This window comes from Lagenorhynchus albirostris, chromosome 1 (assembly GCF_949774975.1).
Source record: "Lagenorhynchus albirostris chromosome 1, mLagAlb1.1, whole genome shotgun sequence".
Lineage (NCBI taxonomy): Eukaryota > Metazoa > Chordata > Mammalia > Artiodactyla > Delphinidae > Lagenorhynchus > Lagenorhynchus albirostris.
The window spans coordinates 26,068,740-26,094,239 of NC_083095.1; the positions used below are offsets into that span (position 1 = coordinate 26,068,740).

General features: G+C 45.9%; 1 long non-coding RNA gene across 1 annotated transcript; it reads left to right on the plus strand.

Annotated features, from left to right (window-relative positions):
* Positions 1 to 1,476: 1,476 nt before the first annotated feature.
* Positions 1,477 to 25,500, plus strand: LOC132529600 (uncharacterized). Its single transcript, XR_009543512.1, has 3 exons — positions 1,477 to 1,766; positions 20,890 to 21,047; positions 24,777 to 25,500. It is a non-coding gene; the product is annotated as an uncharacterized LOC132529600 (long non-coding RNA).

A 25,500-nucleotide genomic window follows, 5' to 3' on the forward strand; every position in this document is an offset into this window, starting at 1 on the left:
ATGCGCTCCGTCCCCCCCTTAAAGGGCCAGTGCGTTCCCGCCGGGGCCTCCGTCTCCCTCAGCCATTCCTCTGCCCCCAGTCACCTCTAGGATGCCGGTGGGCTTGCGCTCCCCTCTCACCCCTCTCTCAGGACGCCGCGAAGCCGGTGCAGAGCTGCAGGCGAAGTTCGCAACGTGCCAAACCGAGCTCAAACTCCACGGAGATTCCGGGCTCGGAAGGCCCGCGGTCGGGAATTTCCTAAGGGGACTGCCTGACTGAATTTCCCTCAGGGTGTAGAAACCAGACTATGGTTTGAAAATCCAGGGTTCTAGATCGTGTGGGACATGCAACAGATCACTGCCTTCTATGGGCCTCGGTTTCCCCATCTGTCAGCCGAGGTCTTCACACTGGGTGAGCACAGAGATCTCCCGGCGCGCGTGTTCCTTAAAGGAGGCTATCAAGGGGTCAGGGTCACTACCCCTTGAAAATGAAAGGGTTAAAAGTCACCCATTTCCACCCCATAACCTGCACACGGCAGGGGGATGCTCCGCCCGAGTCTTAGGACCATGACCCAGGCGAGGCGATGGCTGGGGAGGGTCAGCCGGTCCAGAAAAAGGCGAAAGTACGGCTCACTGTTGTATGCGGGGCCCAGGACTGCGGAGACTCAAGGCACCCTCCCCTTCCCCCTTTCACAGAGTGGTGGAGCGGAAAAGCCTCGAACTGGGAGCAAAAGCAAGGAACTTGACTAAAATGAGACAGCCGGGGTACGTGCTTTAAGACTCCTCCCCTCCCCCCAGCAGCAGTTAGTGTGAAAAAGTAAATGCAGATCCCTGGGCCCCGGCAGGCAGAGTCAGATTCCTCAGGTCTGTGACTGCTGCGTTTCTCACCTCTCCTGGGCTGGGACTGAGAAGACCTTGGAGAATCCCGAGGTCCTCAATGGTTCAACATCTGTTCCTTCAAGTTGCCCCTGGTGTCTGAATCCTAGGTCCCCCGCTCCAGTAGCAAACTCTTGCTGCCTCCACTGTCAGAAACCAAGGGTGATCAATGATGGGAAGGGTCAGTGGATGTCAAGAAAGTTACGAGGGAATCCTTTTAAGATGACTGAGGCAAGAAGACTCCAAGCATGTAAATACCACCAGGGACCAATAACTGCAACCTACTGATTGTTTAGATAGGGAAACCCAGTCTCAGAGAGTCATTTCCTCACGTTCACACAGCTAATAATTTGACCTGAATTCCTGCTTCTTCAGACACTTAGCTTTCACCATGCATTTTGCCTCTTGTGCTCGCTAAATGGTTGTAATGGTTTTAAAATATGTTTGCAAGTTCTTTACCACTTCTCTCAAAAGATGGAGTCTAATCCCCTTCCTTTTTAATGTGGGCTGGACTTATTGTCTGGCTTCTAATGAATAGAAGGTGGTGGAAGCGGTAGGATGTACCTCTCAAACCTAGGTCATAAAAAGGAGACATTCCTCCTGTCTCTTTCTTACTGTCTCAGGACACCCACCCTTGGAATGCAGCCACCATGTTGTGAGGAAGCCCAAGCCACATGGGAGAGGTGACATGAAGTGGTCTGGCCGATATCTCCAGCTAGGCTCTCAGGCAACAGCCTGCCTCAACCACCAGCTAGGTGGTGAACTGAGACAATTCCGGCCCCCAGCCTTTGAGTCTTTCAGCCAACGTTCCAGATAAGGAGCAGAGACAAGCCAACCCCACCGTACCCTGTCTGAATCTCTCTCCCACAGAAATTGGGAGATAAGAAGTGATTGTTGTTGTTTTTAAGCCGGTAGGTTTTGAGATACTTTGTTACACAGCATTAGATAATGAATACTGTGGGTTTCCTGCAATGATAAATAATAAGATAGATAGATTTGGGGTATTCATTCAAACAGTAAGTACTTACTGAGCACCTTTTATGTGCCTGACCCTGTACTAGGCACTGGGGATACAGTGGTGAATAAGAGGGACATGGTCTTTGCCCTAGTAGGGCTATGGTCTACTAGTAGAGGAGATGTTTAAACATGTTTCCAGTAAAGTGCCTTGCCAGACGCTTAGTACAGGAAGGTACGGGAGTGCTTACCCCGGGCAACTTTCTGGTCAGGTGGGTGTCGGGGAAAGAAGAAATGAGTTGGCCAAAAGGCCAGCATGGTCTTGGCTAGAGAGTTTTCTGGGGGGTGTTCTTAGAAGTGGGAAGGGATAGGTGTCAGTCCAGGTGGGAGGGGCATGCAAATAAGTTAGAAAATGGAGAAACTGGAAAGGGAGTTGTCTAACTCAATCTCATTTTAACTGAAAGCCCAGAAAGGACAAGTGTCTTGCCTGGTGTCACACAGCTTGTAAACTGGGCCTAGATACTGTGTCCTGCATCAAATCCTCTCATGATTCCCCCACACTAATGCCCAGAGAAGGAAACCTTGGGTAACTCCTTATTTGGCTCAAAGCTCTTATGGACCTGATCTGTCTTCACAAAAACGCTGGAAGAGGTTAGGAGGAGTTAATTCCCAATTACAGATGAAGAAATGATGCACAGGGAAGCTAGGCAACTTAAGTGCTTAGTTCAGAAGCGCCACATCAGATCTTCTAGGTACCAGGGACTTTGATGATGACAAGGATGGTGATGATAATGCCTAGCCCATCTCATATATCACTGTTGTGATCGTCAAACTCTGGACTAATGTTCTGGAAACCGATACACAGTGTCTTAATGCCACTACTAACATTGGTATTTATCTATTCCAACTCATTTTCTATTCTTTTTTTTTTTTCCGGCACGCGGGCCTCTCATTGTTGTGGCCTCTCCTATTGTGGAGCACAGGCTCCGGACGCGCAGACTCAGCGGCCATGGCTCACGGGCCCAGCCGCTCTGCGGCATGTGGGATCTTCCCAGACCGGGGCACGAACCCGTATCCCCTGCATCGGCAGGCGGACTCTCAACCACTGCGCCACCAGGGAAGCCCATCATTTACTATTCTTGTGACACTGAAGCTAGAGTAAAATTTCTGGAGAGGTTGATGTAGCTTGTGTCCTGGGCTCACCCCTTGGCTGGAGAAGGGCAGGGCAACTTCATTAGCTGTCCCCAAAAGACTGCAGGTGGTGGTGACAGGGGGCTGCCCTAAATGAAAATGGGGTGCTGTTGGTAAAAGAGGGACGTGGAAGCACACAGCTGTAGATGTGTTCATGAAAGGTACATACTCTTCGTTTGCACTGTCCAGTGTGGTAGCCAGAAGTCATGTGGCTATTTAAATTTAATCAGCATTAAATAAAATTTAAAATTCAGTTCCTCAGTCACACTAGCCACATTTCAAGTACTCAGTAGCCATATACCGTTTGTGGCTACTGTACTGAGCAGCACAGATTATAGAACATTTCCATCATTGCTGAAATTTCTACTAGACAGTACTGCTCTAGGATTCTTACTTGGAATTCAGCTCTTTTTATTTTCTTCTTTTTTTTTGGTGAATATGGAAATAGCAAAAAAGATGAGTCAGAATCTTCATCCATTTATTCAATAAACATATACTAAATGTCTACTCTGAATCATACGTTATCGTACACACCAGGATGCCTGGGAGGGATCATGGAGATCTCTTGGTCCAGTGGATCTCACATGAGAAGCATCCAGGGAGCTCTTTAAAGTACTGATACCTCACCCTACCTGGCAGAGATTCTGGTGAAATTGCTTTGGGATGGGGCTTGCACACCCATAGGTTGGAACAGCTCCCGGGCTGATGCTAACGTGTAGCTGGGCTTGAGAACCATTGTAATCTGGTCAGACCAGTGAAGTGAGCTGCTTGAGATAACCTGAAAACCTGAATCAGCATGGGTCCCATGACCTCCATTCTGGGCTTCTTACAACAGAATCAAAGTTCTCCATGCATTTGGCATCTGTCTGAATTGAATGAACAATTCTTAGAGAAGAAGAAGTCTGCTCTTCCTTAGTCCAAAGGGAATCCGATTCACTTCCAATAAAGTGCCAATAGAACTCTGGTTTTCAAATGCTTCTTTTACAAATTGTTTTGAGTGTTTTGTGCCTGGAACTGTATCGCTCAGCCAAGTTGGTGAAACCCCTTATAAAAATAGCGCCCTTTCCCGAGCACCTAGGGTAGGTCAGTTCATTTAATCCCCAGGACACTCTTGTAAGGTAGGTTTTGCTAATATCAGTTTACAGATCTGCAAACTAAGATGCAAAAAGACTGAGGATTATAAATTGTCCTACTTGGCACAGCTGGGATTCCCACTCCGGAGTTGGTGTCCTTTCCGCTTCCCCACCCTGAGCCTCCCCCGTAGCCAAGAGTGCAGGGCAGCTGGCAGACAGTTGTGTACTGCTCTGCGTCCGCATAGGAAAGAAAGCTTTGTGCAGGTGAGATGCAGTCCTTTGTGTGTCAGGGGAAGCCCCTGAGCTAATGGGACCCAGACACTGTACTCAGAGAGGGTACTGGGGCCTGGAGGGAAGAAGATTCAGGAATAGGACAGGAGAGGGGATGTGGAGTGGAGTTCTCATTTTTGTTGATGGTTGTGCCTAGATTCCTTTTATCCAGGGATTTGGAGAAAGCAGCCTAGAGCGATGTTACGCCTGGAGCAGTTAGCTCTTAGACACCTAGCAATTATGGTGCCTGCTTGGTGTCAGCATTACCTGTTCTTGGCCAGGATTCCTGGAGGTTGGCAGAGTGTCTGTGTCACCGTGTATCTTTGCAATCTGAGTCCCTGCCTGATACTTCCTGGGCAGCCTGGCCTGGCCTCCGGGGTGGGGGTGGGGTGCTGAGGAGGGGCAGGACTATTGTGTCCATTCCAAAGAACCCTAACAGAGGGGGAGATAGGGCTCCCCTGCCATTCGCTGGGGGCCACCTGGTAAAGTAATAGGAGATCCAGGCCTTGGAGAGCAGCAAGGGCTGGACTCAGAATGGATCAGCGTTTGTCTGCGTGGCATTCAGCAGGTCTATGTGGGAGCGAAGCCACGACTGGCCGTAGAAAGAGCATAGGATATCACAGCCGGAAGGGCCCTTCTTGTCCAGGTTTCATTACATAGTTGGGAAACTGAGGCTCAGAGAGGTGACAGGACTTGTTCAAAATGACACAACATGCTATTGGCAGGGATCACACCTGCATTCAGGTCTCCCCTCTGGTCCAATATGCCTTCCCTGATGTCTTCTCTAGCAGGGGAGAAGCTGGTGGTAGATGAACCCTTGAAAGCTTTTCAGTGGAAAGGGATAGAGATGGTCTTCTCACATTTGCTTCGCGCTCTGGCCGAGCTGTGTGTGTCAGCGGGTGGGTGTGGGCAGGGTGTGTATTTAGGAAGGCTCTGTTCAATCTGGAGGACTGGGTGATGGCCCCTCTCATTTTCCAAGCAAATCATACTCATCCAGACTTGCACCCCTCCTTTGTTAGGAAACTGGCATTTCCTTTGACTTATTTCTCCAGGTACTGTGGCAGGTATTTGGCTACTGGCAGGTTATCGAGTTGGTCAGCTGGGAATGGCTGGACTGTGGTAGTTGCTCCCAAGCAGTGGCCAAGGCTCTGGCTGTCCCTGAAAGAATCAAAGGCCAAGCTCAGCCTCCCTGCTCACTGGAAGGACCCAGGACTTGGTGACAGGGAGAAACAGATCCTGTTCTGAGATACGGGTGCATCCTGAGGACTGAATTAAAACCATTTACAAGTGGCAGGACTATAGGTGCATGAGGTGGGCTAGGTTTATTTCTTGAGCCTTGGCTTCCAGGCAAGACTTCACTTTAGTTCAACAATTTCTGAGCACCTACTATGTGCATGGCATAGCCTGAGATGCTGTAGGCAATGTAAAGATACGCAAGACATCACTGTGGCCCTCTGGTTTGTATCTAGGAACATGTGACCTTATAACTTACTGAGTACTTACCATGTGCCAGGTGCTCTACACAGAGTATTTTATCTAATCTTGACCATAACCTTGCAAATTAGGATTCTAAGTTCCATTTTCAGATGAGAAAATGGCCTCAGAGAAGCTAAATGACTGTTTCTGGGTCCTAGCCAGTGGGTGGCTGAGCCAGGTTTCAGAGCCTCTGCCCTTTCTGCTGTTCCAGGAGGCCACCAGCTAACCACCACACCTGGCAGAGTCAGGCCAGTGCCCCAGCACAGGCTCAAACGAGGTGTCTGAAGAGCATAGAGGAGGGAGAGATTCGCTTAATATGGGCAACCATGTTTGGTTTTAGGCACTGTTGGCGCTTGGGGCCGCACCATTCTTTATTGTGAAGAGCTGTCCTGTGCACTGTAGGATGTTTAGCAACATCCAAGGCCTCTACCCGCTAGAAGCTAGTAGCAAGTTCCCACTGGTGACAATCACTGCCAGTTGGGAACCACTGGTTTTAGGTAAGCAGTGGCCTTCCACCTGGACCTAGGAGGATCTTGTTAAGACAAGTATTTTGGCAATGAAGAAAGGAGGAAAAAATCATTTAATGAGTGTTTTCCTGCTTGACAAAGAGCGTCCACTCAGATTTCCCTCTTCCCACTGGCCCTGCGGCTCACTCTGTCGTATACAAAGCAAAGGACAGTCACAAGAAGTTGCCACGGGACCTCAGTGCAGGCTGGGGGCTTCTCATTGATGGAGCGGGTCCTCTAGAACCAGCTCCTTCCTGGCCTCAGTTAGTTCAGCCTGTTTTTCTTCCTATGGCCCCTACTCCCCTTCCAAGGGGCTGTTAGGGAATCTATTTCATCATCACACCCCACCACCAAGTACAAACACCCACACTTATTTGGGGAGTGGCTCTGTGTTAAGGGCGTTATAATCATAATCCTCAGATCATTTAGTCCTCACAGCACCCCTAGAGGAAGGTGTTTCTATTATTTGCATTCTACCAGGGGAACAGAGGCTAGAAGAGGGGAAAAAAACGTGTCCAAGTTCACACCTCTGCTAAGTGGCAGAGTTGGGGCTGTGGTAGTGAGGTGTGGCTAGAATGCCCTTCCCCATACAAGCCCAGAATGGAGGTCAGACCCATGCTGATTCAGGTTTTCAGGTTATCTCAAGCAGCTCACTTCACTGGTCTGACCAGATTACAACCATGGTTCTCAAGCCCAGCTACACGTTAGCATCAGTTGTGCAGATGAAGGGGATCCTCCCCCCAGTGAAGGGCAATTATCGGGCTTGCATGGCATTTGGCTGTCAGGGAGGGCTGCCTGTGAACAGGGCAGAGCGCCCGGTCAGGCTGCAAGACAAATGGGTGGCATATGTGCTCCAGATCAGCACACAACGGGCTTGTTATTTTGCATCTGTCAGCAACGAAATAACACTCTATTATTATTGCAGGAGGCAGAGAATAAATAAACACAACATTTGGGGCTGGGTTCTGAGGTAGCTTTTTCCTTCATGCTCATCCCTTCTCTTTGGGGTAATGGTCCCTTTGGGGCCATTAGTTCCGAAGCTTGAGGGTTTTAGTCCCACAGAGTCAGACCAGCAGGTGCCAACGGGCCCTAAACGAATCCTCTCAAGGAATCTTGAATTTTATGTTCTGTCCAGCGCACGAAGGACCCTTGTTCCATCTCTTGGTGCTGCAAGGAGACAGGGAGTGAGTGACGGGACAGCTGAGGCATCCCTGGAGATGAGAGAGAAGGATGGCCTGGCCTGTTCTCATCTGTCACAGGCAGAGCTATGTTAGAGACCACGTAGACTGTCAAGTTCCAAGGTTTCAACTGAGTCAGGACTAAGGTAGCATCTTGGTAGCGTTTGATGGAAGTGCTAAAGCAGTGCTTCTCACACTTGAGTGTGCATTAGAACCTGAGGGCTCCTAACAGCACAAGTGGCTGGCCCCCACCCCCAGAGTTTCTGATTCAGCAGGTCTGGGTGAGGTCTGAGAATCTGCATCTAGTTCCCAGGTGACGCCCCGGTGGTCCAGGACTTCACTCTGAGAATCACTGTGCTAAAGTATACTTTTCAAAAAGCTGAAAGTAGCTCTCATACATGTGTAAAATGAATTTGTGTTAAAGATTTATTTATTTAATTAATGAGAGAACTAGGAAGTTGTTAAAACCAGTTAAGGGGAAAATTTGAACAGAACTATATAATCAGTAATACTGAAACGAATTTGCCAATGGATGTAAATCTAGTTAATATTCTATAGGGCAATGAACTGGAATGGGGTTATTTTTTTTCTAAAAACCAATGTATCTCTACTGGAAAAATTAATTTGCATTTCTATGGCCAAGAAACATTTGCATTGCTCTCAGTTTTTCTACAACTAAACTTTTATCCTTACAGGGTTGTAAAATAGCCAAGGCCATAGAAAGACAACTGTAAATGTGCACCCTTGTGGAATTAGATAATCTCCAGCGAGCCCCTCGATCATTTGGAGGGCTTGTAGAAACAGCTGGCTGGGGGCCACCCCCAGAGTTTCTGCCAGGGTTGAGGAGGGGTTTGAAGCTCTGACTTCTTAAAAAGACTTTCGGCCAATCTTCCTGTTATTTGCCCCACCTTCACCCTCACTGCCAGAGGTGTCTGGTGCCTAAGGTTTGGGGCAAGCTACGTTCCTTCATTGCCTAGCACTATTTTAGTATTTAATTTGCTCTGCTAGCTAAGCCATTTGCTAATTGGCCGTTTACTTTCCGGCTTCCCAAGTTTTGTTGCTATCGTTTCCTCTCCTGTTGCCGTGTCATCATGGGTTTATGATCCCCCCCCCCTTTAAAAATCCACATCCCTTTTTGTCATTTTTGTAGAGTTTCAGAAGGAAGTGGCGCACGCTACATCCATTATCTTGCCTCATGAGCCCCATCACAGCACTCTGAGACGTGTCGTGGCCTGATTAGCATTGTGCCTGTTTTATAACTGAGGAAACACACACACAATTGACTTGACCAAGAATCTACTTTTTCAGACCACATTCCATATTCCAGGCTTTTTCCACAAGAAAGATAGTTCTAGCATGTTCTGGTGTTCCAAAGCACTTTCAGTGCGTTTCTTTTATTGGCGTCTCATCACAGTCCAATGAGGCAGGCAAGGAAGTCGCTAGAGTCTCCTTTTTATGGCTGTGAAGATTGAGATTGGAAAGGGTGAGGGACTTGCCCAAGATCATTAGCTTAATGTGCCTGGAGCCCACTGTTGACAAGTTCACGTTCAGGGCCCTTTCTCCTGATGACTCTGGGACAGCTTTAAAGGCATCTTCAGGTGATAAGACACCCAGTTACTCCACATATATTTATTGAGTGCCTGCCGTGCACCTGAAACCACACTAAGTGCTGGGCATGTCATGGAACAAGATGACTGGGAGTAGCGGATGCCAACGGTGCCACCCACATCCCCGGAGCGCATCTCAGAGGTGACCTGCAGACAGCTCCTGTACATGCTCGTGGCCTCCAGCCTCTCTCTGCCAGAGATGCCAGGGAGTTAAGATCCTAGGAGTGACCCTCGACTAATCAAGGGTGGGAGTTGGTGGATAAACCCCTGAGCTTCCTTGTCCTGCAGAGGGATACTTTTGAGGCACATTTTATATCATCTCTATGAGGGACACCCAGGACTGGGCCTCAGTTGCCCACAGCTTTACCCCCCTCATTAACAAACTATGGCTTTCCTTCTTTCCTGTCACTTCCCCATTTGCTCACCTATACTTCCTGGGATCACTCCCTCAATAAGCAACCTGCTCTCACATCCTTATCTTAGCGTCTGCCTTGGGGGGAACCCAAACTAAGACCTCGGGCTTCTAAAATCCTTTCGATTTGCAACTGATGGCCCTGTTCCCTGCCCCCTCCTCCTTCCCTGGGGACGCGGTCACCCCTTCCCGCCGTGGTATAAGCTGCATGAAGGAAGGGACTTTAGTTGTGCTGTTCACTGCTGTATCTCAGGTGCTTAAAATACTGCCTGGCATGTGGCACATGCTCAAAAAATATTTGTTGATTCAGTGAATAATGATTATTGCTACACTGATGAATGGAGAGAGGAGTCCGAGAAACTGGAATGGAATGATTTGGGGGTAAATAACGGCAAAGTCTGTCTCCTTTTTGTATTTTATAAGTACTCTTAATATCCTGAAGATTTCATGCTTGGCTACTGTCTCCTCCAGCCTGGTGGAAGGAGGAAGGAGGTGAGAACCCGAGCTGTGTCTGTGGCAGGCGGCGCTTGGCAGGAGGGGGAGGGTGCCTGTGAGGCTGGGCTCAGAGAAGCGGCTGTGAGTCACTAGTTCAGTCTCAGAGGCAGCTGAAAGTGAGAGCATCAGCATTGCCAGGGACTGTTCCCAGGAAGAAGCTAGATCTGCCCTTCGTTGGTTCTGCGCAGAATTCCTGTTAAGATGAGAAGCTGAAGCAGGACCTCAGCTCCCACTGAGGGCTGGTCTATGCTAATTTTCAGCAACAGTGTCAGGAGCTCATAGACTGAATAAGATCTTGTATCAAGTCCCTGAGTTTTGAATGAAGGGTGTGCTTTCTGAGCTCTTTTCCCCCCTGAGGCCATCTGATGGCTGTTGGGTAAAATTCAGACTCAGACTGAGAAGTTGTTTTTTTCTAAGAGTTTATTCCAGGCCAGTAATTCTCTTCTCTGGCCTCTGATGTCACTTTTTGGCAGTTCCTGGTTCTAGAGCCTTAGCGTCTTGGTTAATCCATAGCTACTGGGAAAGATGCCTTATGGGTGTGTAGACTGGCTTTCCAAAGTGATGTGCTCAGTAGTGTTGGTGAGAAAGAATATCTTGGATTTGTATAAAGTTTTACATTTTGCAAAGTACTTTCCCCAGACATTACTTCCTTTAATTAGCATCTCTAATATTTGCCCATTACAATCACCTAAAACATCGCCTATCTAGGAATAGATCTAACAAAACATATGCAAGACCTCATCACTGGAAACATCATATCATTATTGAAAGAAATTACAGAAAACCTAAATAAATGGAGGTCTAGGCCATGTTCATAGATTGGAAGGCTTAATACTTCAAAGAGGTCAGTTCTTTCCAAATTCATCTTTAGATTCAATGCAATCCCAATCGATATACTAGCAGGTTTTACATTGTGGAAATAGACATGCTGATTCTAAAATTCATATGGAAATTCAAATGGCCAAGAAGAGTAAAGATAATCTTGAAGAAGAAAAAGAAAGCTGGAGGGCTTCCCTGGTGGCGCAGTGGTTGAGAGTCCGCCTGCCGATGCAGGGGACACGGGTTCGTGCCCCGGTCCGGGAAGATCCCACATGTGGAGCGGCTGGGCCCGTGAGCTGTGGACGCTGAGCCTGCGCGTCTGGAGCAAAAAAAAAAAAAAAAAAAAAAAGCTGGAAGATGTATGCCAGCAGGATCAAGAGGTATTATAAATCTGTAGTACTTAGGACAGTGTGGTATTCCTGCCTCTACTCCATTTTGTTTTAAGATGTCCTTGTTTGTATGGTTCTGAAAGCTGTGATGGGGAGTGTGGGAAGCATAGAAGTCCCGGTGGGCATTTCTGCTTCCTTTCAGTTGTCTAAACCAGGCTGCAGTAAGCCTTTCCATAGGGTTTGTGCTACACAACAACCATCACTGATGACTCAGGGCCACTACTGGAGATTCAGGCAATCCATTCTCTACCTGGGAGCAAAGCACCCCTTTGCTTAAAACTCTGTGATGGTTTCCCATTGGAGTAAGGACAGCCTCAGTTTCTTAACTGGACTTAAAATAACCCTTCACATTCTGGCCCCTGCCTGCCTTTCCAGCTTGACTTTCGTCCATACTCACCAACCCTTTCGGACGCCTTCAGTTCCTTAGCTACGCACAGACTGCAGTCCTAGGTTCTGGCCATTAGCACATCCTTCTGCCTGATGCATTCTTCTTCCTCCTGATCCGCCCCCCACCCCCCGCCCTTTTTGGCCCACTCCTACTTACCTTCCATGTTTGGGTTTAAACTCTGACTCTTTGGGGAGCATGGATCCTTGCCTCCTTAGACTGGGTGCCGCCTCCTTGTCACACACACAATGCACCCATTGCTTCTCCCTCTTCAAAGCCCTCTGAACCCTTGTTCAGTGTCTCTCCTTCCAGCAACATGAGAACAGGGCCAGTGTCTGTCTTGTTCACCACCATGTCTCCTGCTCCTAAAACAGTGCCTGGCACTGAGGAGATGCTTAATCCATATATATCAAACACAGAAATAAATACGTGAATGTATAAATTAAAAATCCATACTTGAAAGGCTGACTTTGTAAAATCGAACCTCTTGACAAACTTCACAGTTGGGCAAACATCACCAGTTTATGACACGTTGGTGCCACGAGTGAAACTCTAAAAGTGCTGGTTAGTGCCTTTCCAGAGTTACCAAAGCCTGCCCTCTTTGCCTATATGCTTGTCAGACCGGGTCAGAGAGTGTGGCTAGAACATGGCTAACCACCTCCACCTCTGGAGAAATAAAGCCAGTGTGCATTGGTGGTGTCATCTTTGTGGGTGAAGGACAGAGCGTGGACCCATTCTCTTTGGTAAGCAGGAGAGTGACGTTTTCTGAAAACCAGAGGTTCTGTCTTGTTGGTTGGTTATAGCAGGAAGCCATCCTGCTGGGCTAGACCAGCAGTGCTGTGGATGCCAGGCTGTGTCCAATGGGGATGCTTTAAAGTCCCTGGAAGGTTATAATGACACCTGTAAGTCACCCCAGGACTTTATCTTACCGTTGGTGACCGTGTAGCAGCCTCTCCTTGCTTTAGGATGGACACGTCTGACTGTTGGTCACGGGGAGCCTGGGGAACCACCATGTCCTCAGGTCCCATCTCAGTGTATGATGTATTTTTCAGATGAACAAATGTATAGTTGAATGTATGTATAGATGTATAAATGAATGTATAGTTGGTGTGAATGTCAGCTCACAAACTCAGATGTTCAAAAATATTAAACTTCTTTGTATTAAGTCATCTTGGGTTTATCCCACGTGTTGAACTGGTGGGAAGTTAAGTTTCAGTGATAACTGGGTCTTCCCCACAGTGTCCCACCTTCTCCAGGTTACACGAAGACCTTGAAACCTTAAGCTCTAAAGCCTCATCTGAAATACTCTGCTTGTCCTGAGTCCCACTGGCTACTCTGGGACCCCTATGTCCCTGTTGCATGTTCCTTTAGGCCCTTGCTGTGTCTGTGCCACATTTGGGGCAAGGGACTCTTGAGAAGACTTGAAGCCTTGGTGTCTGGGGCTCAGCACCCCTAGGTGCACCAGATAGCTGGCTATCCCTTCAGATCTTGCTGGAAAGCAATGCATGGCTCCCCAGTGCAGGCTGGAAGATTCTCTCTTGCTACTCTTACTCCACTCTGAGGACACACCTCTTCACTACATTTCCTTAGCTCTTGTCTCTCCCCTCCCCAACCCCCCACCTCCCAAAAATGTAAAGGAGTCATTGATTTGCAGCTTCCTTGCTTTCTGCTCTGCAAAATCCAGAAAGTAAGCCATTCCAAAGGGCCTGGCGACTGGCTCGAAATCAGAGGAAGGACAAAATAGCGGAGAGCAAACCCGAGCTATAATCTGTTGTAGACGGAATCATGAGATGTTACTGTTAACAGCGATATCTTAAAAAAGAGACTCCTCTTTATAGTAACTGAATTGCCTTTGGGACATGCTCAGTAGTACTGCATCTCAGCGCTGGAGAAGGGAGAAGTGGAACCCTGCGGTCATTTAAGTAACTTCTGCATTTTGGTAACAAGTACAAATTCCACAGATGCATAGTTAAGCAAGAAAGGTATTTTTCCTTGTTCAGTTTTTTTTTGATCTCCCCCTCGCTCGCATTTTGGGATTGATATTCTCCTATGCAAAGCAGATCAACATACCTCTATTCTTGCAGATTTCCTTTGGCTTTGAGTTATGCAGGGGTGAGACAGTTGGAAACGGTATGATTTTGAGAGGAAGCTGGCTTTTCCGAAGGCTTCGGTTTGGGGTGAGCCTTAACTGCACCTGGATTTCTTGCAGTTTCTTACAAAGAAACTTCCTTTTGTGAGTCAAAATGTTTCAACTAAAGTTATTTTCAACCAGAGGGAAATGTTTGAGAGCTCAGCCTTTGTTAGCCCAAAGAACATTGTTTCATCTATAGTGATTGAAATAGTAATTTCCTTTGGGAAGCCTTTGCCATTGAAACAAACTTTGATTTTGGAAGCAAATATTTTGACTTTAAAGATGGCATCCAAGAGTTACAACTCGTTCTAATAGCTCCCCAGCCGTTTATTGTAGTGCTGTGATAGTAAGATTCTTTGAGTTTGAACAAGGAAACTTACTTGGCTGATGTTAAGAGGAGGTGTAGTTCAGTGGTGGGGAGCAGACCCCTCACAGCCAGGCTGCCTGGGTCTGCAGTCCTCACTGTGCCACTTTCAAGCTGGAATCTTGCCCAAGTTATGTAATTGTTCTGAAACTCAGTTTCTGCATCTATAAAATGGAGGGTGATGGTAGTATTGGGTTGGCCAAAAAGTTAGTTCAGGATTTTCCATAACATCTTAGGGAAAAATCCAAATGAACCTTTTGGCCAACCCAATATTTACTTCCCAAGATTGTTATAATTACTAAAGAATTAATGTAATAAAAAGCCCTTAGAGAAATCCAATAAGGGCCGTAGCTTAGTATTGTATCCATGTTAATTTCTTGGTTTTGATCATTGTACTGTGATTACATAGGGTACTGTCATTGAAGCAAGCTGAGCAAAGGGTACACAGGAATTCTATAGCATTTCTAGGTGAATCTAAAATTATTTCAGAATAAGAAGTTAAGAAAAAAGCACTTAGGGAACTATATTTGATTGTGTGATTCTTTGAATAAGGTTTGTCTTTGACATGAGGCAGTAAGCTCTCTGAAGTTAAGCTACGTGACTGCCTTTCCCCCAGCACCTAGCACAGTGCCTGGCACATAGCAGGCCTTCAATAAATATTTATTGACTGACTGAATAAAGAAGTTGAGATGTTGAAGGCCCTGGCCAGTAAGCAACAAAAGAGAGACAAACCACTTCCTGTATCTGGGGGGTGGGAGGAAAGAGGAAGCAAGAGGCCACGCACTGATTTATTTTAATTTATTTATTTATTTATTTTGAAGTGGTCCCTTGGACTATATTGGTTGTAATACTGAGGTAACCAATTGACCTTGCTCAGTGAAAATACCTCTAACGCAATGAAAAAAATCAACTAGTTATAACATCCAGTTCATATATACAATTCAAATAAAAATAGATATTACTTGCTTCAATGTATAGCAAGTTTAATACATTAGTGTTTACAAAATAAAAACTGTATTCTACTGAATTTTTTCTTGTGCTTCCCCCTTATCACTAAGCATGAAAGACCAGAAAAGTATGATACTTAAGGAAACTTATTTATGGATTTAAAGATGCAGTTTGTGCGGTCATGAAAGACAGATAAGTATTAGTTGGAAGATTACCACATCTTTAAACATTTTTGCTTATTAAAATCTACAAACTTGAACCATAAGACACAATTAAAAAAAAACCCCACAGAATTTCTCAAAATACATGAGAATACAGCAAACGTTTCATTGAACTACTGAGATACTAACCAGTTCTATGGCTAATATTAAAAACTGAACAATCTATGTAAATCGTATTCATACTATTTCTACGCACAGTGAACAATACAATCACAATAATCAACCTGAAGCTAGCAACAAAGTTGCAAGGTCCATAAAAAGCTTCTTGGCACAATTAAAACATTTAGGAAGGGAAGAAAGCCTTTGAATAGTCTAAAAGTTGTTTGCTGGTGTTTCTACTGTAAAGCTATTCTACAAATCAAAATGAAAAAGGAATTATACATGTGACACATGCACTGATTTTTAGTAGAGCCTTCAACACACGCACACACACCCCAAACTGGGAAAGTAGTTTGAGTATGTGGGAGGGGGAAATTTCTCCCTTACCCCTCTTGCAGTTCTTTGGCCTGGTCATATAATTAAATGGACACAAGACAGATTAACAGGAGAACAAAACCAATTTAATTTGTATGCATGGAGGTCTCATAGAAATAGGACCCTTGAAGTGACCAAAGCAGGCTGTTTCTATATCATTTTTGGACACGGAAACAATTTTTTGTGTGAAGATTTAACAAAGGGCCTTGTGCTTGGGATAGCAGACTAATGAAGAAGTAACAACGTTTGTTTATACAGTTTTCTCAGCCTTGAATTCCCTAACTCGGGTGGTGAGGATACTTTCTACCCTCCTGATGTAGGGAGGTTACTTTTACATGGGAGATTTATTTCCTACTTTCAAGGGTAAAGAGGGGGTGTCATTGTGTGTTTTTATATCATTTTTCCCACGGGCTGTTTCTTAAGTAACTTTAACTCAAAATAATCAATGTGGCATGTCTTGGGGCAGCCTGTTATGAGTCCCAGCAAGTCCAGTGCCTGGGTCAGTGGTATGCAGGGCAATGGCAATATGAACAGGACAGCCAGATTATTCCGAAAGTCAAGTAACGCAGCTGAAGCATCCCAGAGGCGAGTGACCACAAGAACGTGGGATGGATGAATGTCACCCAAACCTTGGGTGGCTCGGTTTGGTAAATAAACGTAGATCATTGTAGGGGAGGCATAACTTTATCTCTACCCTTCTAGGGTCTCTGCTGGTCCTGAGAATTAAATTGACGTAAGACAGAATAAGAGGAGACAAGCATATAGATTTTTGCATGTACATGGGAGCCGCCAGAGGAAAAGGAAGACCCAAAAAAGCTGATAGGCCCAAGTGCTCATATACTAGGTTGAACAAAGAGTAGCAATCGTGGAAAAGTTTACTAAAATATATGGGGATACTAAAAGGAGATAAGAGTAATCCTAACAAGGTCTGTTTGTATGGATTTCTCTCTGCTTTGATTCCCCATCTCTGGTGATGATAATATTTCTTTCCTCCTGGTATAGGGAGTGTTACCAAGTCCAAACTCATACTGCTTGCTGCAAGACAGGCCAATAAATTGAGAGATGAGTTGGTGGGGCGAGGAATAGTGACTTTATTCAGAAAGCCAGCAGACTGAGAAGATGGTGGACTAGTGTCCCAACAATTTATCTTACCCAAGTTAGAATTCAGACTTCTTTTACACTAAAAGGGGCAGGAGTGTGGCCGATTGTTGCAAACTTCTTGGTGCTGAATCCTTCTTTCTTGCAGCTGTCTATGTAGGTCTGGTCACAATGTTCCTATAAACCTCCAATAAGACAAATATTATTCCCTGTTCTGCAACTTTTTATCTCTCTGTGAATGGAAGAGTGTTATACATTTAAAGGTCAAAGGCTTGAGAATGGGCTATCCTGTGTATATCCTGTGTATTTCTGTCTATAGGCAACATTCTTTTACAAAAGCTGCAGAGCCAGCATGACTAAGCATAGGCAACAGAGCACAAAGGTTAGAGCTAGAGGAATAGATCCAATATGGAGGCAGGTTTATTCTTCTCTGTTACAGGAGGGCATCTTTCACATGGCAGTATTAACTCCTGCCTTCAGGGAAAAAAGGGAGGTCAGAATGACATTCTTGCATCTGCTGTTCTTTAGCTCAAAATAGCCCTTATGCCAAGGTGGCATTTTTTTTTTTTTTTTTTTTTTTGCGGTACGCAGGCCTCTCACTGTTGTGGCCTCTCCCGTTGCGGAGCACAGGCTCCGGACGCGCAGGCTCACGGGCCCAGCCGTTTCGCGGCATGTGGGATCCTCCTGGACCAGGGCACAAACCCACGTCTCCTGCATCGGCAGGCAGACTCTCAACCACTGTGCCACAATGTGGCGTATTTTGAGGTGACACATTCTGCCACCTTTCACCATCTTTTTCTGTACTCAAATGTTAAATGCAATCACAATTATTTTAACGCTGTCTAAGGAGTGATGGAATGCTACCTATTTTGCTAGAATATACTGGGAAACAGGGAAAGAAGGTCAACCTCCGGAATTAAGTTGTGCCGCGGGCAGCATCAGAGTCACACCAAGTGAGCAATAAGCCAATCAGAATATCACAGAGTTTCAACTGATAACACTTTTTATGATTTGAAAGTATTTTAGATATCGAGAGAGCCTTTGATGTATTTGTGCCTCTAAGAAATACAAAGTGTTTTGGTGTGAACTAGGTTTCTATATTATAGACGGAATGTTAAATCAGACTTTTCAAACAATTCCTAGGCAAAAGCCTGGAAAAGAGCCTGAAAGCATTTCCTAGAAGTTATTCACAATGCCTGAATACTCTGTCTATACCACGTACAATACAAAAAGTTTTGTTTAGAGTTATTTTCCACAATGTCAAATAGTTACCACTCAGTGTTTTGCTTCAGTATATATCCTATCATTGGGGAGGGTGAGATGTGTGATGAATATTCTACAGCTCATAGAACTGGACAGAACCATTTCAGAAACTGTCTGAAACCATATACAATCCCATGTCCCTGTCTTTTGAAGTAAAAGGCTTTAGTCTCCCAGGCCTCCCATGAGTCTCAAAAGGGTGACTCAAGAGTTAATAATTAGGAAATGTAAAGATGTAGAAACAAAGAATAGCTCCTGGGCTGGGAAACTGGTATTTAGACTATAAATCTGCCACACAGCAGAATCACTGAACTCCCAGTTCCCTGAAGGATATAGATATACAGGCCTGACCCACACTCCTAGGTTGTTTTTACAGGAAGCCAACCCCTACCATAGGAAAACTGCTGACTGCAAGCACATAGACCCTAGACCAGCTGAAGCCAGAAGGTTGATGATACTTGGAACCACATTGATACCAACCAGTCAGAGAATTGTTCATGAGCTGATCCCACACCCTGCAACCCCTCCCTCACACTGCCTTTCAAATCCTTTCCCTGAAAGCCACTGGGGAGTTCTGCTCTTTTGAGCATGAGCTGCCCATTCTCCTTGTTTGGAGCCCTGCAGTAAATACTCTACTTTTCTTTACCACCACCTGGTGTCAGTAGATCGTCTTTACTGCATATGGGTGAGTGAACCCAAGGTTGAGTCCTTAGTGCCCCCAAGTTGGGACCTGGTTCTTTAAAGCCATGAACTGTGTCTGGGACTGTGAATCATCTTTGTTATTCTAAACCTCCCTCCTCATATACCATATTGTTCTGCAAATTGTTGGTAGATTTTGTAAAGCTCTCCATGGTGTTCTATTAGTATATAGAGACTTACTAATCAGTTGCATTTCTAAACATTCTGAGTGGACTTATTATAAAATAAATATGTGTTTATTGCAACGAAAGCAAAAGGTACAGAAAGGCATAAAGAAAATAAAGCTCAATCATAATTGCACTATATAACAATAAGCACTGCTGACAGCTTCACATTTAACCTAGACTCAGAGATGTTTTTCTGCACAAGAGTGGATTTATTTAATGCACAGTTAATAACCTGGTTTTTTTTTTACCCAATTTTTGTTTGGAGAATGCCTATAATTAAGTATAGATCAACATCATCATCTTTAATGATATTATGTATGGGCTGTAATTTCAACCTCTATTGTTGAACATTTAGGGTATGTCCATATTTTCTCTATTATATGTTAAAGTTCAGTGGATATCTTTTAATATACTTTGGGGGAAAAATTCCTGGGAGTGGAATTGCTGTGACTTCAGTTTAAAACTTGATTATATTCAAATTGTTTAATTTTTAAGGACATGGTACATGTGTACATATGTCTAGTTTCCCCACCTTGACCGTAAACTTCTAGAATAGAAGGAAGAGACTGATGCTTGGATGTCTCTGTGTCCTTTACAAATCCTAGCACAGCCCTGGGGGTTGGCAGTACTTTTGGCTGCAAGTTATAGAACACCAGCATAAGAGTAGCTTAAATCAAAAAGCTGCTTAGTTAAATCTCCCATAATTAGAAGTCTGGGCATAGACAAGTAGGGGTTGGTGCAACAGCTCAGCAATGTCACCAAGGACCCAGGCTCCTTTTTCCCTCCATCTTCAGCACGCTCCAAGGACACTACATCCTTGGGCTTGCATCTCGCCATGGGGGATGCTTGCCCCAGCACCAGGCGTGTTATCTTCCCACTCCCTCATTCAGAGAGGAAAATATTTCCTAAAAGCCACTCAGGAGAATTTCCCTTCTCCCTTTTTGCCCAGAACTGGGTTGCAAGGCTCCTTCTAGCTACCAAGGAGGCTGGGAAAATGAGTCTTTGGTGTTCGCAACTCCTCCTATGAGAGGAGGGAGTCAGGGAAAGGCTGTTGTGTGGGTCACCAACAAATGGGGGCACTTTGCCAGGGCTCAAATCTTCCCTGAGTTGGCATCCCAGAGAATGTCTTTTCTCCCCTCCTCTTAGTCTCTCATGAAGAACTAATTCACGTGGTGTCACAATAGCTGTGGGACCCTCTGGGATAAAGAGGCTGTGACTGACAAAGACTCCTTGACCAAACTTGAGTCAGGCTCCTCTGAGCCCACTTCACAACTATGCCTCGACCTCAGCCTGTCCTTGCTGGGCCTGCAGAGCCCAGCTGCAGTAGAAAGGATCCTGCTAAGTCAGTTTAGAGAGAATACCGCCACCCTTGAGAGCCTATCACCCTGGCTGCCTTGAGCAAGAATCCTGGTTAAGTTGGTTTAGCAAGAATTCCTGATATCTCCTGATCAGCACCCCATGTCTCCTCTTAGTAATTCTCCATCCACTGATACCCCCTCCCCCTCCCGGCTCCTTGGCTATAAATCCCCACTTGTTCTTGTTGTATTAGGAGTTGAGCCCAATCGCTCTTCCCTCTTGCAATAGTCTTGACACCTACTATGATAGTCCTAAATAAAACACTCCTTCCCATTTAACAGGTGTCAGAATAATTTTTTCTTCAACAGTTATGGTGCCCTGACTGCTTCCTTCCTGAGCGTTTGAAGGGGCTTTCCTTGTTCTTGTGGGTGTCCTCCAGGGGAAACTCAGGCCCCATAGAGGCTTAAGCCTGTGAGAGGTGGTACCACAGCCTCTCAGGGACTGAGGGAGACTTTGGATCACTTCTGGTTTTAAAGGCTCCCTGTAAATTAAAAAACAAAGAGCAGAACCCTAACAGCATTATAAAATTTGCGATTTATTTTAAATGTTTGCCTTCAACAGATTAGTCCGTTAAATACAAAGAAAACATTGCAGTGAAACTGGACAGGAGGACCATTGTATCGGTAAGCAGTACTGACTCACGGCACACGGCATCTGGGGTGACCAGGAGGAAGACAAGCTTCAAGCTGAAGGTTGAGCAGCATCTTCTTAAAACGCAGGTCTGTGCTTCTCGGTATTTCATTTGGAGGTCTTTGTAAATCTAAATTTGAGCTACTACATGAATGAGAGACCCCGGAAACAGCCCTCCTGAGCTCCCTGTGATAGGACCCTGGGCGAGAGTTGACCAAAAGAGCCCAAGGCCTCAGGTGCCACCATTTCACAATTAGTTACTCATTTTGTTTCCTCCTGTCTGATTTCCCCTTCCCCACCAATGCCTGCTTTCCTCCTCGCCTAAACCCTCCATTCTCTTATGAGCCCTTCTTCCCCTCCCCTTCTTTCCTTCCTTCCTTCCCCCTTTTGAAAGTTGGGTCCTCTTGGGCACTGGAAAGGACTGGAATCTGGGATCTGGCTGGAGGCCAGCAGGGGAGAGGGGAGCACCGGGGCGGTCACACCGGGGTCCCATCCGCTGCTGCGTGGGAAGAGAGGAAGTGAGGCTGTGTGTGCTTCCTTGCGCCTCCCCCCTGATCCCCTCTGGTCTCAGTTCCTGGCTGCGGCAACAGTCAGCAAACACTGACATAAAAGCACCGACAGTGTCCACCATCCCAGCATCGTTCTGCCCAGGATTTCTCTTTGTTGAGGAGTTCCTTACAACCTCAACTCAGGAAGAATTTTTTTCTTTCTCCTATGACCAGAGTGTGTTGGAGGGTGGGTGGCCCCCACTTCGGGAGTGGCCACCCCCAGTGCTGGTTGGGAGTTTGATTAGTCTGGGCGGAGAGTGAGGAAACACTGTCCTCTTGACCCGGATCTGGGGAGAAATCCTGGAGCCTCCTTGGCTCTGAGCGCCCATCCCTCTGTCTGCAGCACCAACTCCCCCTCCCCCCCTTTTTAAAAAAAATTTCAGAGTCTTAATGGAGCCAAGACCCTAATGGTGCCAGGTCATCCAGTCCTGGTATTGGTTCCCCAGGTCACTCCTGAGCTGTCCCTCAGTCTTGTCCGCATGGCCTTGGGGAGGGTGGGGCTCTCCACCGCTTTGTGTCGCAGAGACTCGGAGCCCTCCTTAGGGCCCTGTCCACACAGGCACTCCCTCCTGCGGCTCTGCTGTGGGCATCCCTGGGGCTTTGCCCCAGACCAGGGCACAGCCACTCCTTTCTTCTCCCCTCTGATACTAGCTCAGGGAAAACCTTTACTGGACTTTTCAGTCGTTACCTATAGGCTTCTCTGTTCTTCCCAAGTGTTTAGACTTCGGGGATTGGAAGCTGAATGTTCTCACAGAGGCAGTTCTCAGCTTCCTCCCCTCTCACTACTTTCTTGAGAAAAAGAACATGGAGTCCAAGATTTGCCTAAAAGGGACAGAGGGCCACGGGGGCAGATATCTCAGAAATGGGACCCCACTTCCGAGCGTTCATCAGATGGCACAGTGCCCAGCCTTCAGGAAATGGCTGTTGAAAAACGAACGAGTGAGAGAATAAATGAATGCAGGGCACCTGGCCTGGAGTTGCAGGGTCGAATTCATATCCCAGCCCCTAGCTGACCTATTTCTGTGGGTCCCAGTGACCTCATCCATAAAGGAAGGAAGGAAGGGATGAGATCATCCCCTGGATTCCTTCCAGCCCCCTAAACTCTAGATTTTGTATCCACATGGGAAAAAAATGCCACCATCCCACTGAACTTGACCCGGGCAGAAACCTTCCTGAGGGATTTAGGCTTAGTGCACAATTGCCTCCACATATATTTTCCCTTCTCTCAAATGCCATCTCCCCAAAATCACCGAAACAAGCTGTTGATAGGGAAAGGCTGAGTTTATTGCTCACGGTGATGGGGAGAACCACAGCCATAGAGGGAGGGCCAAGTTGGAGGATTTACTGAGACTTTGAAGACTGGCTTTAGGTGGCCCTTTCAATGTGGAGGTTACACATTTGATCAGGATTGGTAAGAATTGTGATATAACATTAGAAATTTTTCAAAATATGGTAATTTTCAAATAAAGCTAAAAATCATGACACTCATACAAATATAAATGAACACATGTTAACATCTTTATTTAGCTCGTTATTAATGAGAGCTAGTGAGATGTTACAACCAGTTCAAATGAGAAGTTAAAGAAGCCTAAATGTATATGGAGTAAAGGAATGTTGAAATACATTTACAAATAGATGAAAACTGGCTTTTCCCTTGGGGGATTGGGAGGGAAGTCAATGGCATTTCCATAGGACAGAATTTATTTGTATGTCTATAAACAAGAATTATTTGCATTGCTATCGCTTATCTACAATTTACAGAGTTGTAAAATAGCTCAAAGACAGTGAAAGAGTCCCTGTAGCATCACATTCAGGTAACCTGGAAGTGCATGCTCTAAATGATGAATAGTTTTCCACTGAAGCACATTTTTTTCCCTACACAATATTTATAAAGCACTTAATATTTTCAAGGAGTGATTGAATACATTGGAACTGATAGTCTATCTGGAGATTTAAGTTACAAAGACTTGAGCTATTTCCCTTCATCATTCTGATTTGTGACATATTGACTATAGTTCCTCCAAGTGACATAGGATATTTACAAATTGAGTTCCACCATAAAGGTTTCCTCAGGGGAAAAACGAAAGGTTCCACTGCTTTAAAAAGTTTGAAAACACGGATCCTTGTCCAACGGCTGCATTTTTGTAGAAGACAGAATTAAGGCTCGAAGGGGGTAAGTGACCTGCTCTAGGGCACACAGCTTGTTAATTGACCTCTGGTTGCAAGACGGGGTTTGAGAGCCAAGAAGCATTCCTTTTGGCATTATTAGGTGACACAAAGAACTCTCCTGGAAGGAAGGACTTAGGAAGCAGGCTGAAACAGGTGGTTTTCATCTCCTGTGCTCTGGGAAATCTGCTTCCATCCCTCTAATTGGATGCTGGGAGCTTCAAACTTGCCATCTATGTTCTATCATTGCTTAGAACCCCTAATTATACCTTGGAATTTGGCTCAAGTGCAGCTTAGAGGATGTTCATTAATAGTGCTGACAGGGACACTCAGCATTTATAAAATTCTTTACAGTAATCTAAGTCCCAACATTGTTCTGGTACGTTAAGGAAGCATGTTCGCTCCCAGCTGAAAGATGACTTAAATTCAGAGGATGGAGACTGGCTGACCGTGAGTTGTTCTTCTAGTGTCCCAGTTTGAATTCAAAGCTTTACAGTCCTTGCTTTCATCAGCCCCAGGAAGCTCCTTGCTGAATTACATCCAGGGCTTAACTCACCAAAGTTGGAGGGATCTGTCCTTGGCATTTCATAACCAGTCTCAGTTTCCTATCTCTTGGCCATCGTGTTGTCAAAAACCTCATATTCTTGTTTGCATGACTAGTTTATAGAGAAGCTTTGTTTCCACAGACAGACTGTGGTTCCATCTGGCCCTGCCACCGACAGCCTTGTGATTCCAGATGGAAAAATCCCCATCCCTCCCCCTATTTCCAAAGCGGCCCCTACCCTGATTGTTTTATCTACAGCCAGCAACACAAATCCTCCACAAACAGTCTCTGTAGGGGTGGAAAGAGCCACTAATGAGGGAAACAGCTCATCCCTTCTTCCATCCTTAAACCCTGTGCTGTGTGAATGGAAAAAATCACACATCTGGCTGGATTGGTTGAAAAGAGGGGCTTTAGGGCAAAGAAGCAGGGTAGGGCTTGCTTTCATCAAAGATGTTAGGAAAAGGGCTGTTTGTTAAGAATAGCAGTAACGCCAAGGAAAATGATAACTTTCCATCGTGGCTGTAGCTATTCAACCATGTAAACTTTTTTTTTTTCTTCAGAAGACATCCTTGAGGAACCCTAAGTATTTAGCTGGAATCTTGTGCTGGTGGCCAATTGTCTCCATGTGTGTGCTTGGGAGAATAAAAGGAAACGAACTGGTTTTCTTTCAACACTGTCCTCACTCACCTGGCACCTGAGAAAGAAAGAGGGAGAGAGGAACAGGAGGGGAAAAGGAGAAGCTTTCTGAATTTGAGGAACAAAATTTCAGCTGCCCAGAGACTGTCTAGAGGGGTGTCTGCTTCTCCCGCCCTTCCTTCTCTCCCCTCACCACCTCCCCGGAGGCATCTGGGACCTCACTCTCACCACTTACCTCCTCCCCTCTCTGCTACAAGCGAGTCCAGATTTTTAGTAATCTGTTGACCATGTTGAAGTTTATCTGAGCTCTGTGCTCCCAGAGAGCCGGGGAGCTGGGACAGTGGAGAAACTGCAAAGGACAACCGTGCCCTCACGTATTCAGCTTATTCCCATCCCACTCTTCAGATGAGACCCACCCCACTACAGATGAGATACATTCCAGCCTTCAGATGAGACCTGCTGCCCACTCTCCTCCCCACTCTCTTGCCTCTGTAAAACCCCTCCTGCCTTTTCTCGGAGATATTCTGCATTAATGAATGACCTCCCTCTTGCTAGAGCCTGAATAAGATCATCTCTTTAATTATCCAGTGTATTTCTTTCACACTGTGCTGCCCATCCTGGGAGTCTGAAATAGAACCATAAGCACAT